At 34.9% G+C, this 15,701-nt stretch overlaps 1 pseudogene; it reads left to right on the top strand.

The window, feature by feature from the left end:
- Window positions 1–12,210: 12,210 nt before the first annotated feature.
- LOC131875664 (large ribosomal subunit protein eL6-like) lies at window positions 12,211–15,498 on the top strand (annotated as a pseudogene).
- The last annotated feature ends 203 nt before the right edge of the window (window positions 15,499–15,701 follow it).

Here is a 15,701-nt window from a genome sequence, read left to right as displayed (position 1 = left end):
GATATGGCCAAAGTGTATGACAAAGTTAAATGGAGTTTTCTTTGGAAGATTTTGATGGCTTTTGGTTTTTCTACAAAGTGTTTGAGTTGGACTATGAGCTGCATAACTTCTTCCTCATTTTTAGTTATTGTGAATGGTGATCCTTCAGAGCTTTTTGGTGCTACCCAGGGTCTACGTCAAGGGGAACCGCTCTATCCTTATCTATTTATTATTATGGTGGAGGGGCTGGGTCAGTTTCTTAAATTCCTGGTTTCTGAAGGCTTGATTCATAGTTGGCAGTGGGGGTTGGGTTTGCCAATGCTTTCTCATCTCCAATTTATGGATGACACCTCTCTCATGGGGTTGGCTCATATTCGAGAAGTTGAATCCTTAAGGAAAGTTCTGGATATCTACCTTGCAGCTTTGAGTCAAAAAGTGAATGAGCATAAGTCCTCTATTTTCTTCTTTAATACTCCTCACACCATCCAATAGTGGATTGCATCTATTTTGTGGTTTCAAATTGGGAATTTTCCCTTTATCTATTTGGGTATTCCTCTTGTCATTGGTCTCCAGTCTTGGTCCTCCTGGCAGTTGCTTCTTGATAAGTTATAAAGGAAGGTAACTCACTAGACTCATCGGTGGTTGTCTATAGCTGCTACAGTTACCCTTCTAAAGTCTGTTATATAGGCCCTTTTCATCTACAGGTGCTTTGTTGAAGTAGCCCCAATGTATTTCCTTAGGGAATTTGATGCTCTCTATCGATAATTTCTTTGGAGTGGCAATTTGCTATCTAATAAGTAGACCCTTGTTAAGTGGAAATTTTTGTGTCATTTGAAGTAGGAGGGTGGTCTTGGGTTACATTCTTCTATCTTGAATACCCAATCTCTTGTAGCCAAGATTTACTAGCATTGGTGTAACCATCAACACTAGTTATGGGCCTATATTATCAACCAGAAATATCTTGGAGGTGTTTCTTCTTTTGAGCTTCCTCGCTATTATTTGGAGGGAATTAGTTCTATGATTTGGCATGCTCTAAAAGTGGGGGCTCAGTTGATTAAGCGTTCTCTTTTTTGGATTTGTCATACTGGGTCACATGATCATTTTTTTTTTGATTCTTGGGATGGTCACCCACCTATTCTCTCTTTGTACCCTCACCTTCAATCCCTTTATGATGTTTTTACTATGGCTAGATGGGACACTGTTGAGCATTGCAATATTGCAAAGGATTATGGTTTGGTTGTTACCTACCATTGGAAGCATCCTTCTGAGTATCCACCTAGAGAGTCTGAGGATGATAGGTGTGAGCTGACTCAACTTTTGGCTTCCCTGACTTGTAATTCTTTGAGGGGATTTGATGTTCTAGCTTGGAATATTTTTTATGTGTCTGGGAAGTAGTCCATGTCTGTTGGTTATAAACAGTTGGATAGGGAGGTGTTTGGGGATATTGAGGTTCCGTGATGGAAGGAAGTTTGGCACAAGTTATTGTGGCCCATGTGTAATTTATTCATGTGGCTGGTGGCGCACAATCGATGTCTCACTTGGGATGATTTGTGCAAGCATGGTTTCAATGGCCCCCCAATGTGTGTGCTTTGCTATGATGTTATGGAGAGTGTCTCTCATCTCTTCTTGAAGTGTTCTTATGCTAGAGAGATTTGGAATTTTTGGTGGAGGGTGTGGAATATGCCCTATAGGCATGTTTCCTTGTGGGCTCAATTTGTGGAGTGGGGGAGAAGGGCCCCTATTTCTACGTCCTTCCTTCAAGATCCTTGGGCTATTGACCCATCGTTAATTATCTAGAACCTTTGGTTGGAGAGAAATCGTTGGATTTTTTAGGATGTGCGATTGGTGGCCCCTCGCTTGTGGTGGAAAATCCTGCATTCTTTGGGAGAGAATGTTGCGACTAAGTGTGATATGTCTAATTTGGTAGCTGCTGGTGATGTTGAGTGTTTTAATCATCTTCATCTATCTCCTTTGCAACAATAGTTAATGTGCAATAGATGTAGAAACCCTACTCTAAAGGTGAATAGGGAGGGCATTTGGTCTCCTCCTCTTCAAGGAGTTCTAAAAATTAATATAGAGGGCTCTTCTTGGGGAAACCCTGGTCATGCTGGTATTGTTGGTGTGGGTTGGGATTGTTCTGGAGATTTTCAAATTTTCTTCTTAGTTTATAAAGGTCTTCATACTAATAATTTAATGGAGGCTTAGGCCATTTTATTTTCTCTAGAGTGTGCAAGTAAGTTAGGGTGGCGCATAGTCATGTCTGAGAACTTCATGGGAGTGTGGAGATGCATTTGGGTACAAATTTATTTTATATAATTACAACACTATTTTTCTTTGTTATATGTGCAAGAAAAGTATCATCTTCCATTTATTAGACAGCTCCTAACCAAGTTCCATCTAAATCATTTAGTCTTTTAATATAAATTTAAAAGATTAGTTTGAGTCATCTATTTTATTATAAATCGTTCATTAATTAGTCATTTCTTTTATCTTTTTATTATTTGTTTCTATTTTTATAATTTTCTTAAAATTTAGCTTTTTAATTTGAAGAAAGAGAGCTACACATACAATTCACATTCAAATGTGCATTAGTTTATATTTGTGGAGCTCACTCATAGTAAAAATAATAGAGGTTATTTTTAGTGACCAAATAAAACATCCAAAGTATGACCTACCAAAATGTAGGTTAAATATGTGTCTTACTCAATTAAATATAGATTGATAAATCACAATTCATCCTATATGTTTTACCCTTGCTTTTATAGAATCATTCTATTAGTCTAAAAAAATACGAACAATTGAATATAAGGTCTGCTTCAACTTTTTCAAACTCTAGGATAAATTCCTGCTATTGGATATCATAATGAATGGTTTGAAGGGGACATGTGACCAAATGTAAATAAAAGAGTCTCTAACTTTTGTGTTTCTCATTTTCTAGAGCAACTAATACTTTCTAAAGAGGTCTGTTATGAATACTATTTATTCCTTAAGATTGAAGAATTTCTTGGATATTGATTAACTTGGTTCTTTTAATTGTATGACTCACTTGGAAATTACTTTTGAACTATCCCATAGAATTTAGATTTTATGCTAACTTATTTATCCTTCTAATTTCAAATTTCAAGAATGACTATACCAAATATTTAGGTAATTCCAGCAGTGATATATGCGATGCTTTTGTTGATACAACACAAAACAACTTGTTACAATAATCTAGGATATTTTTCTCCCATTGTCATGAGATTTCTTTGAAGTTTGAACTTAAACAAGTTTCTACTAAAATAAAATAGTTTCTCTAAATTCTTTACTGATTTTGTAGTTGCAAGACATTATGAGCGATCACCAACTTCTTTGATCAATCAAAGCTAAAGTTTGTTCCTCTTGATTGATTGAATGAATTTATACATGTACCAATTATTATTCGAAAAAAAATAATCGACAAATTGTGAATGGAGGCTAATGGAAAGCACCCTCAACTCTAGTGTATCGTATTCATGTGACATTCACCATTTAATAGTGTCAATTTAAGCTAATGTATCTTTATTTGTCATTACCTTAGTTTGTTTTAGGTTGTATTACAAGGAATGAAAAAGTCTAGCTAATGTGTTAAAAGAGTTGACCCTCATTAGAATACATTTTTCATAGGGAATTCATAAGCATTTATTTCAAATCTTCCTCATGAGATGGATGGAATTTACCAATCCCTCTTACATTTTATTTGAGATTGTAGAGAGTAGGTTTCCATATGATGTGTGGTGTTGAAGAAGTCACCGGTAAGGAGGGACCTCGAGGAGATCAATCCAAACCGGTCAGCAAGAGAAAACACAACGGAAACACACAGATGTGATGGAGACAATGCATAACAAACTCTACAACTCTGCCCATATCTCTTAACATCCTTATGAATCTGGTGACAAAAGTACTACTCATTCAACAATGCAACTATTTTATCAATGCCAAAATGTCCAGCTAATCCTCCACTATGCTTCTCTTTTATCAAGTTCTCTCTCATGGAACTTTTATGTGTGCACAAATGAACTCCCTTAAATAACATCCCATCCCGAATAAAGTAATCCAACCATTTTCTCCTATCCACCATAACTAGTTCTCTACATGCTTTCCAAGGTTTTGCAAAATCTGGGACTCTGTCATACAAGGTCTTCAAATCTTCAAAACCTAATACTGTCATTCTCATCTCTGTTAGAAAATTCCTTCTCCTACTCAATGCATCAACAACTTTGTTAGATTTCTCAGTTCTATGTTTCAACACAAAGGTGTAACTCTACAAGAACTCTACCCATCTCATATGTCTCTAATTCAACTTACTCTAACTCTTCAAATATTACAAATCTTGACGATTTGAATACAACACAAACTCCTTAGGCAACAAGTAATATCTCCATTTCGTCAAGGCTTGAATTATGGCATAAAATTCTTGATCATATATTGAATATCTCTTATGGGCATCATTCAATTTCTCACTGAAATATGTTATTGCTCTCCCTTCTTGACTCAAAACTGCTCCTATTGTTGTTCCACTTACATCACAATCCACTTGAAATACCTTATTGAAATTCAGTAAAGCCAACACAGGTTGTTCAGTCACTTTCTATTTGGATAACTCAAAACTTTTGTTTGCTCCATTGGTCCACTTGAATATCTTCCTATCTCCCCTCATGGTTTTAGTCATATGGTTACAAAATGAACTAAAATTTCTAATAAACTTCTGGTAAAAACTAGCTAATCCATGAAATGATCATACCTCTCCAATGCTTTCTGGTGTAGGCCACTCGACAATGGCTTTCACTTTCTCAAGGTCCATCTTCAAACCATCCTCGGATATCACAAATCCTAAATAGACTAGCTCATCCTTCATGAAATCCTAACTAGAACAAATGCTCCTCTTTTGTTTTACTGAAAATTAGAATATAATCCAAATACACAATAACAAACTTACCCAAGAATTTCTTCAAAACCTCATTTATCAGCCTCATGAAAGTACTTGGTGCATTAGTCAATCCAAAAGGCATAACCAACCATTCATATAATCCATCATTCATCTTAAATGTTGTCTTCCATTCATCACCTTCTCTAATCCTAATTTGATGATATCCACTCTTCAAATCTATCTTTGTAAAGTACTTTGCTCCACTCAAATAGTCCATTATGTCATCCATCCTAGGCAAGGGAAACCGGTATTTCACTGTGATCTTGTTTATTTCTCTTGAATCGGTGCACATCCTCCATTCTCCATTCTTCTTAGGTGCTAATACCACTGGTACTACACAAGGGCTCAAAATTTCCCTGATCAAACCTTTCTCCAATAGCTCCTCCACTTGTCTATTCAGTTCTTCATTTTCTGCCAGTGTTAACGGGTGTGCAACATTGTTAGGAAAACTAGCTCCAGGAACTAAGTCCATGCAATGACTAATACTTCTAATAGGTGGCAATCCATTAGGTACATTATCTAGAATGATGTCCCCATACTCTTTCAGCAAATCTCTTATTTTTGTTGGGTGTTCTCCTTCTGATTCCAGTCTCTCAGTCTTCTTAGGAATTAAGGCAAAACACACATTCTCATGTCTTAGCTCATCCATAAATTTCCTTCCATCTACTAGATAGATTCTGGTATTTATACAGACTTCATTCTTCAAAGGTTCCTCCAAAGGCAACAAGGTTTGTTTTATCCCATTGGCCACAATAGTGTATGTATTCTTCCTCTCGTCATGTATTACCTATCTATCAAACTGCCAAGGTCTTCCCAACAAAAGATGACAAATGTCCATAAGCATAATATCACACAAAAATTCATCATGATAATTTTCAATTTTACTAAACACTGTTCACTTACTAACAACTTATGCTCATCCTAAATCCATGCTATCTAGTAAGGCTTAGGGTGTTTCAATCTCTCCAATTTCAACTTATTCACCATCTCTTCTGAATTAAGGTTATCTGAACTACCACTATCAATAACAACATTACAACACTTATTGGATACCTCACATCTAGTCTTGAACAAGTTCTTCCTTTGCAAGTGTTCTTTATCTCCTCCCGTATGACACAAAGCTCTCTTCATCATCAATAATTCTCCATCTTCCGATTTATTGTCTGATCCGGTGGAGTTTTCTTCCACCGTTGTCGCTCTTCAGGTAGTATTTGACTTCTTACATTCAAATGCATGGTGTCCCTCTCCTCCACATTTAAAACAGGTTCCTTTGAATGTCCTTTTGTCTTGTCTTCCAAAGTTCTTATTCTGGTGACAATTCGATTCTCTCCTTCGGTAGAAATTTCTATCATCCTTCTAGTATGAAGTACCTTCCTTGCTCACTTCCTTGTCCTTGTTCTGATCTATACTGGTTCCTCTTCTTCCTTGAAATCTTCCACCTCTACGTCTTTGTCTCTACTCATTCCTTTTATTCAATTTCTCTTCAGCATTTATTGCATAATGGTCAGCCCCTTCAACACTCTCTAATTTGATCATAGTGAGTTCACCTTGTATAGACATCTGCAATCCATTCAAATATCTTTGAATTTGTTCAATTTCAACTTGTAAAATGCTTCGGTGTACTCCTTCATGCAAGATTCCTTCTATCTCAAATTCTTCAACTTTCGGAACAAATCTACTTGATAATTTGTCGGGACAAACTTTGATTTTAACTTAGCAATCATCCTATCCCATGTCATAGTCTTTTCTTTACCTCTTCTTTGCCTATCAACTTGCAAGTGCTCCCACCAAAGAGATGCATGACCCTTCATCTGGGTACATGTATAGTTGACCTTCCTCTCTTCTAGAGTGTTTTCAAAATCAAAATATTTCTCCATCTCCGAGATCTAATCCATCATTTCATCTGAATCTAACTTCCCATCATATTTTGGTGGGGTAAAATGAGGTTTAGTGTTCACCCTACTCAAAACCCTTAAAAACCTTTCCTCCTCCGGATCAACTGTCGGTAGGTTCATTTGTTCTGTTGGGGCTTCTTCTCCTTCATCTTCACTTACATCCTCAACATGTCAACCTCTTCTTTGGGTCATCTCCACAGCTTCTAACCAGGCTTCTATTCCCTGCAACATCTCCATTACAACAGGGTTTGCATTACCAACGCTCCACCATTCCTAGTTCCTCCTCACACCATTGATCCACGCTGGTCCTCTGCAATTCCAGGTTGGATCCACAATCTACCACCCTACAACAAGATTTAGGACACGCAACCTGTAGAATGAACTTCACTTTGATACCACTTGGAGCAGTCACTGATGAGGAGGGACCTTGAGGAGATCAATCCAAACTGGTCAGCAAGAGTAACCACAATGGAAACACACAGATATGATGGAGGCAATGCATAAAAAATAATTTTATTTCATGAAAGTTAATTGCATCCAACCGATAACAACCAGGCTACAACATACCGGCACACAGGCCTGGTAGAATAGGCCACACCGGGACATTGAATCAAAAGATCTATCTTATAGGCAAAGTCTATCTATTTTATACTCCTTGATTTTCTGATTGATTACATTCTAAAGCATGATTACAAATATATATATATATATATATATATATATATATATATATATATATATATATATATATATATATATATATATATATATATATATATATATATCGATCCAAAGGATCAAGTCAGCCCAAAAAGGATCAAAACCCGAAGAACAAGACCTAAAGTCCAAAATGAACAAGGTCGGCCTCTACCAAGAGATTTCTCTAGAAAATCCAAAGGATGAAACATAGAAGGTTGGCCACACGCCAAAAAATATCGAGATCAATGTCCAAGGCTCCACAAGATTCGGAAACGGTTCTAATAGAGCAACATAATAGGTCTTAAGCACCCGGTAACAACAGAACAACTAGTAACAAGAAACTGTCAAAGAAATCGATGGCGATATCTTTCCGTAAAGTGATCCAAATGAGATGTGGTTTGAAAGAAAGAAACAATGATCAAGTGTTCAAGTAGAATCCAACTCCACAAGAACCGATGAGCCAAAACTAGGACACACAGAAAGGAAAAATGAAACTACAAACAAAACATAAATGTTTTTACTTGATGCAAGATTGTTGTAAACCGAGGATGCTCCTGCATCAAGTGTTCACAATGTTCCATACTTGTATCACAATGGGCCTAACATTCTCGTTATCAAATATCAAAGAAGGATCACTAGTATGAATGCTTTTCATTTTTGTCCGAGTGTGATATCAAGTGCCTTATAAATCTCTCAAAGGCTTAAAGAGTTTATCTTAACATATCTTATGATCTATGCATTAGGTGACATGAAGGAGAAATCGTATTTGCAAGTGAAATTTTTTTACCAAAATTATAATTTAAAATAAGGATTAAGACTCAAATGCAAAAGAGTGAATTCTATTACAAATAAGGAAAATAATTTTATGAATTAAAAAATTAATAAATTAATTTTTTCAATTAAAAATAAAAGTAATAATTTCTTATTCATTATATAAATATGCAACCATCATCAAGGATGTTTTGTTCTACTCTTATTCCTCTTATTGTGCCAACCTCTAGCTATCAACCCCAATTGTAATTGACCATTATTAATTGCATAGGCTCTTCCACCTCAACCATTCTCTTTAAGAAAATAAAGTAGATAGAATATGTAATATCTATAAGCTTGAATAATAATTTAGTTGAAGTTATCTTGAACAATAAAAGTGAGATGTGATGGTTGTAAATGAACATCGATGCATCTCTATGTTTTACCACCATTATCTCCACTCAATATATCTTCCTAATGATATTAATTTATCATTGGATGAATGATCATAACATGGGGTCTAGAAAATGTGTTTGCAACAACCTTTCCCTATTAAGTGAGCTAATTTACATGCATGCATTGAATTAGTCACAAAGTGTAAAATATTAGAGGTCCCAACATCTTCTTTAACATATTTTACAATTTGAAATTTGAATTTTGCAACCTTCCTTTCCAGTGAACAATCAATAGCTATAATAAAATAAGATACAATTAAACTTGTCACAAATATATTGATGAGTGATTAATATTTAATATTGGTCCACCCACAAGTGATGATAGAGAAGGTATCCATTATCCAAGTTTGCCTCATTTTTTCCATCACACACTCTATTTAGAAAGTTTAGTGCTATTAAGAAGGGTGGAATGAGGAACCAACAAGAATGTCATATTTAAACATTTGTTAAATGTAGGGATAATGCGTTAAAAAAAGGGCATGTTATGGATATAAAAAAATATTGAAATAGAAGAATCAACTGCCTGTTATGATTGTGCATCAAATAAAATTGAAATAATAGTGCCAATTCCTTTGTCTTGATAGAATTAGAACCTTCTTCCCTTTGATTTCCAATATTTATGGTTTAGGAGTAAATGACACATTACGTTGCATTTTCTCATTTGGAAATTTTTATTTCTTGGGTTACCTTCCATGTGCAACCTAGCCTTAGTCTTCTCTATTAGGGTGATTTTTTCACAACCTTTTACCCATAGCCCACTTATGTGAAAAAGTAAGAATAAAATCATCCAGATAGCACTATTTAATGTTTCTTGCACATATATAAAATTGAGTTTCAATTTGTTGTGTTTTTTGGTAAACACTTTGGTATAACCAATTTCTCTATTTTACATTCTTTACAATTAGAAGTGAAAAGAAAGTCTTCAAACTTGATCTAATATATCTCAAGGGCTATTACATGTGAAATTGATTATTTCCTAATTGGTTTCCTTCTAGGACCTATTGAGACCCAACTCTTAAGTCTACTTAAGTCTTGTGTAAGCTACACAATATACTTCTCTCTTTGTGTCCCATATCATATGGTTGTGACATTCAACATTATAATCATATATTTTATTCTAGTCCTACCATAGATTTAAAGGAAAGGATTCTCTTGTATATTATTGTATCCATGTTTAGAGTTTTGATCTTGCATCCTTATTAGGTACAATAACATATTTTGTTGCTTACATTAGATAAGCTCATGAAGCATATTTTGTTGTTTCTATCTTATGTGGAGAAGGTTATTGGGTATTGAAAATTTCTTGATCTTGGTTGTTGACTTCAATATGATAAAAATATGAAAATTATCCAATATTTAGTTGGGAAACAATGAAGCAAATTTGAGAAAGAGATTATATAAATGAACTACAATGACCATTGTTTATGAAGAATGAAGATATGTAATATTTGATAGACCTAGAACAATCTTCTAGTATTTCTAATTTCATATCTTCACATATTATAATGTATAGTAAAGAAATACAAAAAGTAGATGAGATTGGGTGTGCAAGCAAGGGTATCAAAGGTTGGATAGCGGATTTACTTGCGCAAGGTTCAAAATTAATTGATGAATCCACTTAATTGCATCATAAAATCTATGATGATTTCAATCACATCAAAGAGTTGAGAAAAAGGAGGATTTGAGGTTGTTGACATCGAAATTTCACTTACCATTAATTAGAGAGATAAATATTGTAACTTTAAAATCATGATAGCATAAAATATCATTAATAATTCAAAATGTAGATTGTTTATTGAGTGGATGGATGCATTTAAACTCGAAAATTGAAGTAATCAACACTAAAGAGAAATTTTCAATGGTATCAACAAAGATACTCTCACAAAAATTCAAGAGGTTACTGAGAAAATATTATTGATTTAATTTCAAGCTCCTAACATTGATATTTCAATGGATATAGGCTCTCTCTAAAAATTGAACCAATTATGCATTGATTATAACATTTGAGACTCAAGAAAGTGAATGTGATTATTTGACATACTTAAGAGGCAAGAAATTTGAAAAATTGAGATGAAAATTTGATGACGATATAATAACAATTACAAATGTGTATAATTATGTTAAGAGGTGTAACCTATCTACAATGGAAATAAGGGGTGAATTGTAATGGTAAGAACATGCTTACAAAAACTCTTTATAGTTGACAAATTTTTTTAAATGCATCACAATTAAAAATAATAAATAATTTACATCCATTTATCTTATTCCTTCTTGTAAATGTTTTCATAAAAAAATAATTTTCATTTAGACTAAGGAGTCTTGGGCATTTATGTAGTATCAAAATTTACTTTGCAAATTGTCTTTTGGTTATAACAATATTTTTTAAATTATATTTAAAATTAATTTATTTTCTTTATTACAACTTTGTAGATATGGCTTGATTAATATCAAATTTAAAAAACAAAGAATAATGAAGAAAATATAAAAAAATAATATGTTAAACATTTTATTGAAGATGACAATGAGAACAAGTGAGGAACCTATAAAAAGTGGAACAAAGAAATGTTAGAATGATAATAATATAGAGAGACATATTAGAGTAAAAAAAATGGTAGTTGAAGAACTTGAAGAACAAATGAGAAAACATGTGAATGAGATTATAACATCCTTCATATGAATATCACAAGAGGATTGAACTATAATAAGAATATGATTGCAAAGAGAAGTGTGTTTAAATCAATTTATTAAGACAAAAGCAACTATTATAGGAATAAAATTATGAAGTAGTTGAAAGACATCAATATTTGAAACTAAATGTTAAACTTAATTGTTAAGAAGTGAATTCAATAACTTGTTATGATTGGGATGATCACATTTTGCACATGAGATGTTAACAAATTGTAGTTTATTTTCCTTGAAAACTTTCTTACAATTTGAAACTCTATTCAATAAACTTAAATTTAATAAGAATTTAAGAACCATTTGTGTTAGAGTTGATCAAACTCTATGTTCTACTTGATCAAATTTGCACTTGCATTTGATTTCAAAGCATAGTTTATTATGAATAATGCAGAATTATTATTCAAAAACCTCCATGCAAATTTGTATACTGTGAATATTTTGTACATATATTCAAGTTTTAATTTTGAATATGGTTAATTTTTAACCAACATGTTATAATAATCAATTATCATATAAATGATGCCAAGAAAAAACATAAAACAAAACTTGACGTAATGTCAAATATCAAAAATAAAACCAATGTATTTATGATTAAATCTACGTAATTTTTTTTTTATAATTTAAAAAAAGAAAGCTCTTAAAAGCCACAGAAATTCAGTCACAGCATGAAGACACCCACGTGAAATTCATTCCAAATCCATGTTAAATCCACAAGAGCAAATTTGTCCCTAACATTCATATATGGTATGAGGAAGGAGAAAGGAGAAAGGAGAAAGAAGGGAGGGGGAAAATCATAACTGAAATGGCAGCTAAAAGGCCCCGATTGACGAGAAATAAAGAGCTGATTAGAGGCGTAGGGCATTTCTCGAGATCAAAAATCTATCATAAGAGAGGGTTCTGGGTGTAAATATTAGAATGAGCAAAGAAAAAAATGATCTAAAATAAATAGAATAGAGCAATAAGAAAAGACAACACACGATTTATCATGGTTCAACAAATTTGCCTACATCCACACTCAAAGTGGGGAATCACTTCATTAAATCAACTCTAATACATGGGCTACAAACAACACTTATATAATCATATTCAGATATGAAATGAATAGGTGGGAAAATGCAAAGGGTCATGTGACCGTTTTGCTTCACATTCCCAACAATCTCCCCCGTGAAGGCCAACTGGCACAGCCATGCACTGTGACACCCTGCTTCCATTTCGAAACTCACATTACAACTAGACTGCTAGATTTTAGCTTTGCGATCTTCTGCTCACATACACTTTGGATTAATCTTTTCCAAAGAATGTCAAACTCAAAAAACCTTATCCACTAAGCATCTTCTCATGCAACTTTTAAAAGCACAAATTCGCCCATAAATCTATAAAAAACATAACTATCTATAGGTGTAAAATATACTCCTTCATTAGAGTCTCCTGCTTGTGTGCTCCCCTATAATAAAACATAAAAAAAAAGGTTATTTTCCTTAGACACCAAGGCATTTACCTCATTTTGTAGAAAAACAGAAATACATTTTGAAGTATGAAAAAATGTTCCTCCTCCATTCAAAAAAGAGGTTTTAAGCGAATACACAACATCCATGATATTGAGAAGCCCAAATTCTCTAATCCTCTGCTCCACAACTTCAAATACTATCTTTTAAGACATAGGCAATATCCTTTGTTTGTTTGCCATCTCATGCAATCTACATATAATACCCAGGTTTTTGTGCCAAAACTGACAATCAACAACATCCACAACCAAGTTCAAACACTCATCTATAATCTTCACCACTAGCGGCCCTCCAACCTGAACCAGTACCCCATCAAGAAATGCTACGAGCAGAGAATCAAAAATAAAACAACAAAAAAGAAAACACACAACACAAGGTTTAGCGTGGTTCACCTCTAAGTGGCTACGCCCACCAGAAACACAAAGAATTATCTTATTAACCAAATATCCAATACACAGTACATCCAGTATGGGTTGCACTCAGCCATTTATATAAACATATCAGATACGAAATTAAGAGTCTAGGGAAGACAAATAGTCATGTGATTGTTGGGCTTCATATACCCAACAATCTCCCCCATGAAGGCCAACCAGTACAACCATGCACTGGCATCCCTACTTTCATGTTCGATCTTACATTCAAACTAGACCCAACGAAGATTTTAACATCGCCAAAATCTATTCAAGAAAACTTCGAATGAACCTTCTCCAAATTCTATCAGAGTTAATAAAATTTAAAAGTTGAACTTCTTCTATTTGAAAAACAATTTCCTCCTTACTGATGCTAGGATACTCTGCCTCTTCCTTTACGACAGTCGTCAATATTGCTTCCTCCCTTTTCGCATAAAAATACTTCTTTGGAATATTATTCTTCGGAATATTATTCCACGAATCTAGCGTGTTCTCCTCCGTCTGCAACAATTTGTTTACCTCCTTCATGCAAGGCTCCTCATTATCCACATTGATACTATCATCCACATCCATCCAATCAGGTTCGTGAGTTTTAATAGATTCTGGTTGGGAGAAAACATCTTCCTTCTCTCCCTGTGATGCCTGAAACCGCTTGGAGTGATGCCCATTGTCCTTCGCTCCTGTCAATGGTCGTTTTCACTTCAAACCAGAAAATCGTCTTTTCACTTCTTCATCTAAGTCCACAGGTTCGTAGTCTTCTATGAAATTATCTGTGCAAAGGTTGTTCGCAGCATCACGGGAATGCCTCTTTCTTTTACCAAGGCCATGCCATCTGCAGAGCTCTCGGGTGCCACAATTTTTGCCAGGCTTCCTTGCCCTACTACCTCACTCCAATCTGCACCCTCCTCATCCTGGGAGTCAACAACAAATTCAACTTGGGTCTCTAATGGCATACACTCTTCCTCCCACAGTCTCTTGAGTTCATCCTCTTCAACTCCAACCGAGGTATCACGACGTTCAACCTTCACCACACGAATACCAACAACTTCCTGGCCATTAACAGTTTGGCCAATAAGTGCCAAAGTTGGCTCAAGAGGAGAGAAAATAATTATCCCAACATCTTTTCCTTTCACTGGATTCTTCTCTTCAACTGATTTCCCCTATTTCTTCCAACCATCCCACCAATGTATGCGGCGCTTGAAGCATAGTTTTACATGGAACATAAAATTGCCATAAAAGTTATAAATTTTATATTCTCCTTCTTCCTCCATCTCTGCTCAAGCCAACATGGCTCTGATACCAATTGTAAAGATTAGAATGAGTACAGAAAAAAATGATAACAAAAATAGAATAGAGCAATAAGAAAAGACAACACACGATTTATCATGGTTCGGCAGATTTGCCTACATCCACACTCAAAGCATACATCCAGACTCAAAGCAGGGAATCACTTCATTAAATCAACTCTAATATATGGGCTGCGCACAACCATTATATAATCATATTCAGATATGAAATGAACAATTGAGAGAACGCGAAAGGTCATGTGACCGTTGGGCTTCACATTCCCAACACTGAGCCCTGAAGAAGCACAATGGGGTGTCATTCCCCAAACACGTCAAGCCCACAGCAGACTCCACAGTCGATACGAAGAAGTCCCCTAAATTTTACCCAGCCGAGGACGTACCCAAACCTCTCATTAACAAGAGGAAGCACAAGTCCACCAAACTCAGGGCTAGGATCACCCCGGGGACTATTCTGGTCATTTTGACAGGCTACTTCAAAGGAAAGCATGCTGTTTTCATTAAATAGCTTGAATCTGGGCTTCTTCTCGTTACAGGTCCATTCAAGGTGAATGGAGTGCCAACGAGGAGGGTCAATCAAGTGTATGTCATTGCTACTTCGACGAAGATAGATGTGAGCAATGTTGATGTTAGTAAATATGATGATAAGTATTTTGAAAGGGAGAAAATCAAGAAGAAGAAGACTGACGAGCAATTCTTTGAGGCTGAGAAAAAGTCCGAAAAGTATGTAGCTCCACATAGCAAGGAGGATCAAATGGTCTTAGACGAACAAGTCCTGAAGGCAGCTGAAGCAATTCCTGATTTGAGACACTATTTGTCGGCCAGGTTCTCTTTAAGATGAGGAGTTAAACCACATGAACTTGTCTTTTAAGGGACGGGCAAAATGGTTGATCAGTTTTCCTTAGTTGAGACAACTGTTAATGCTTTTTGGCAGAATCTGTTTTAGCCAGCTGAAACTGAACTTTCTCAAGCCTTTTTTCGTAAATTTTGACATACTTAATTGTAAGATTCATTTATAGTAGATCTCTGCTTGATTTTTTTTCAAGGTTCTTAACTATTTCTTCAAAAAAAAGA

This window comes from Cryptomeria japonica, chromosome 5 (genome assembly GCF_030272615.1).
Source record: "Cryptomeria japonica chromosome 5, Sugi_1.0, whole genome shotgun sequence".
Classification (NCBI taxonomy): domain Eukaryota; kingdom Viridiplantae; phylum Streptophyta; class Pinopsida; order Cupressales; family Cupressaceae; genus Cryptomeria; species Cryptomeria japonica.
This window is presented reverse-complemented; position numbering and strand designations above follow the sequence as displayed.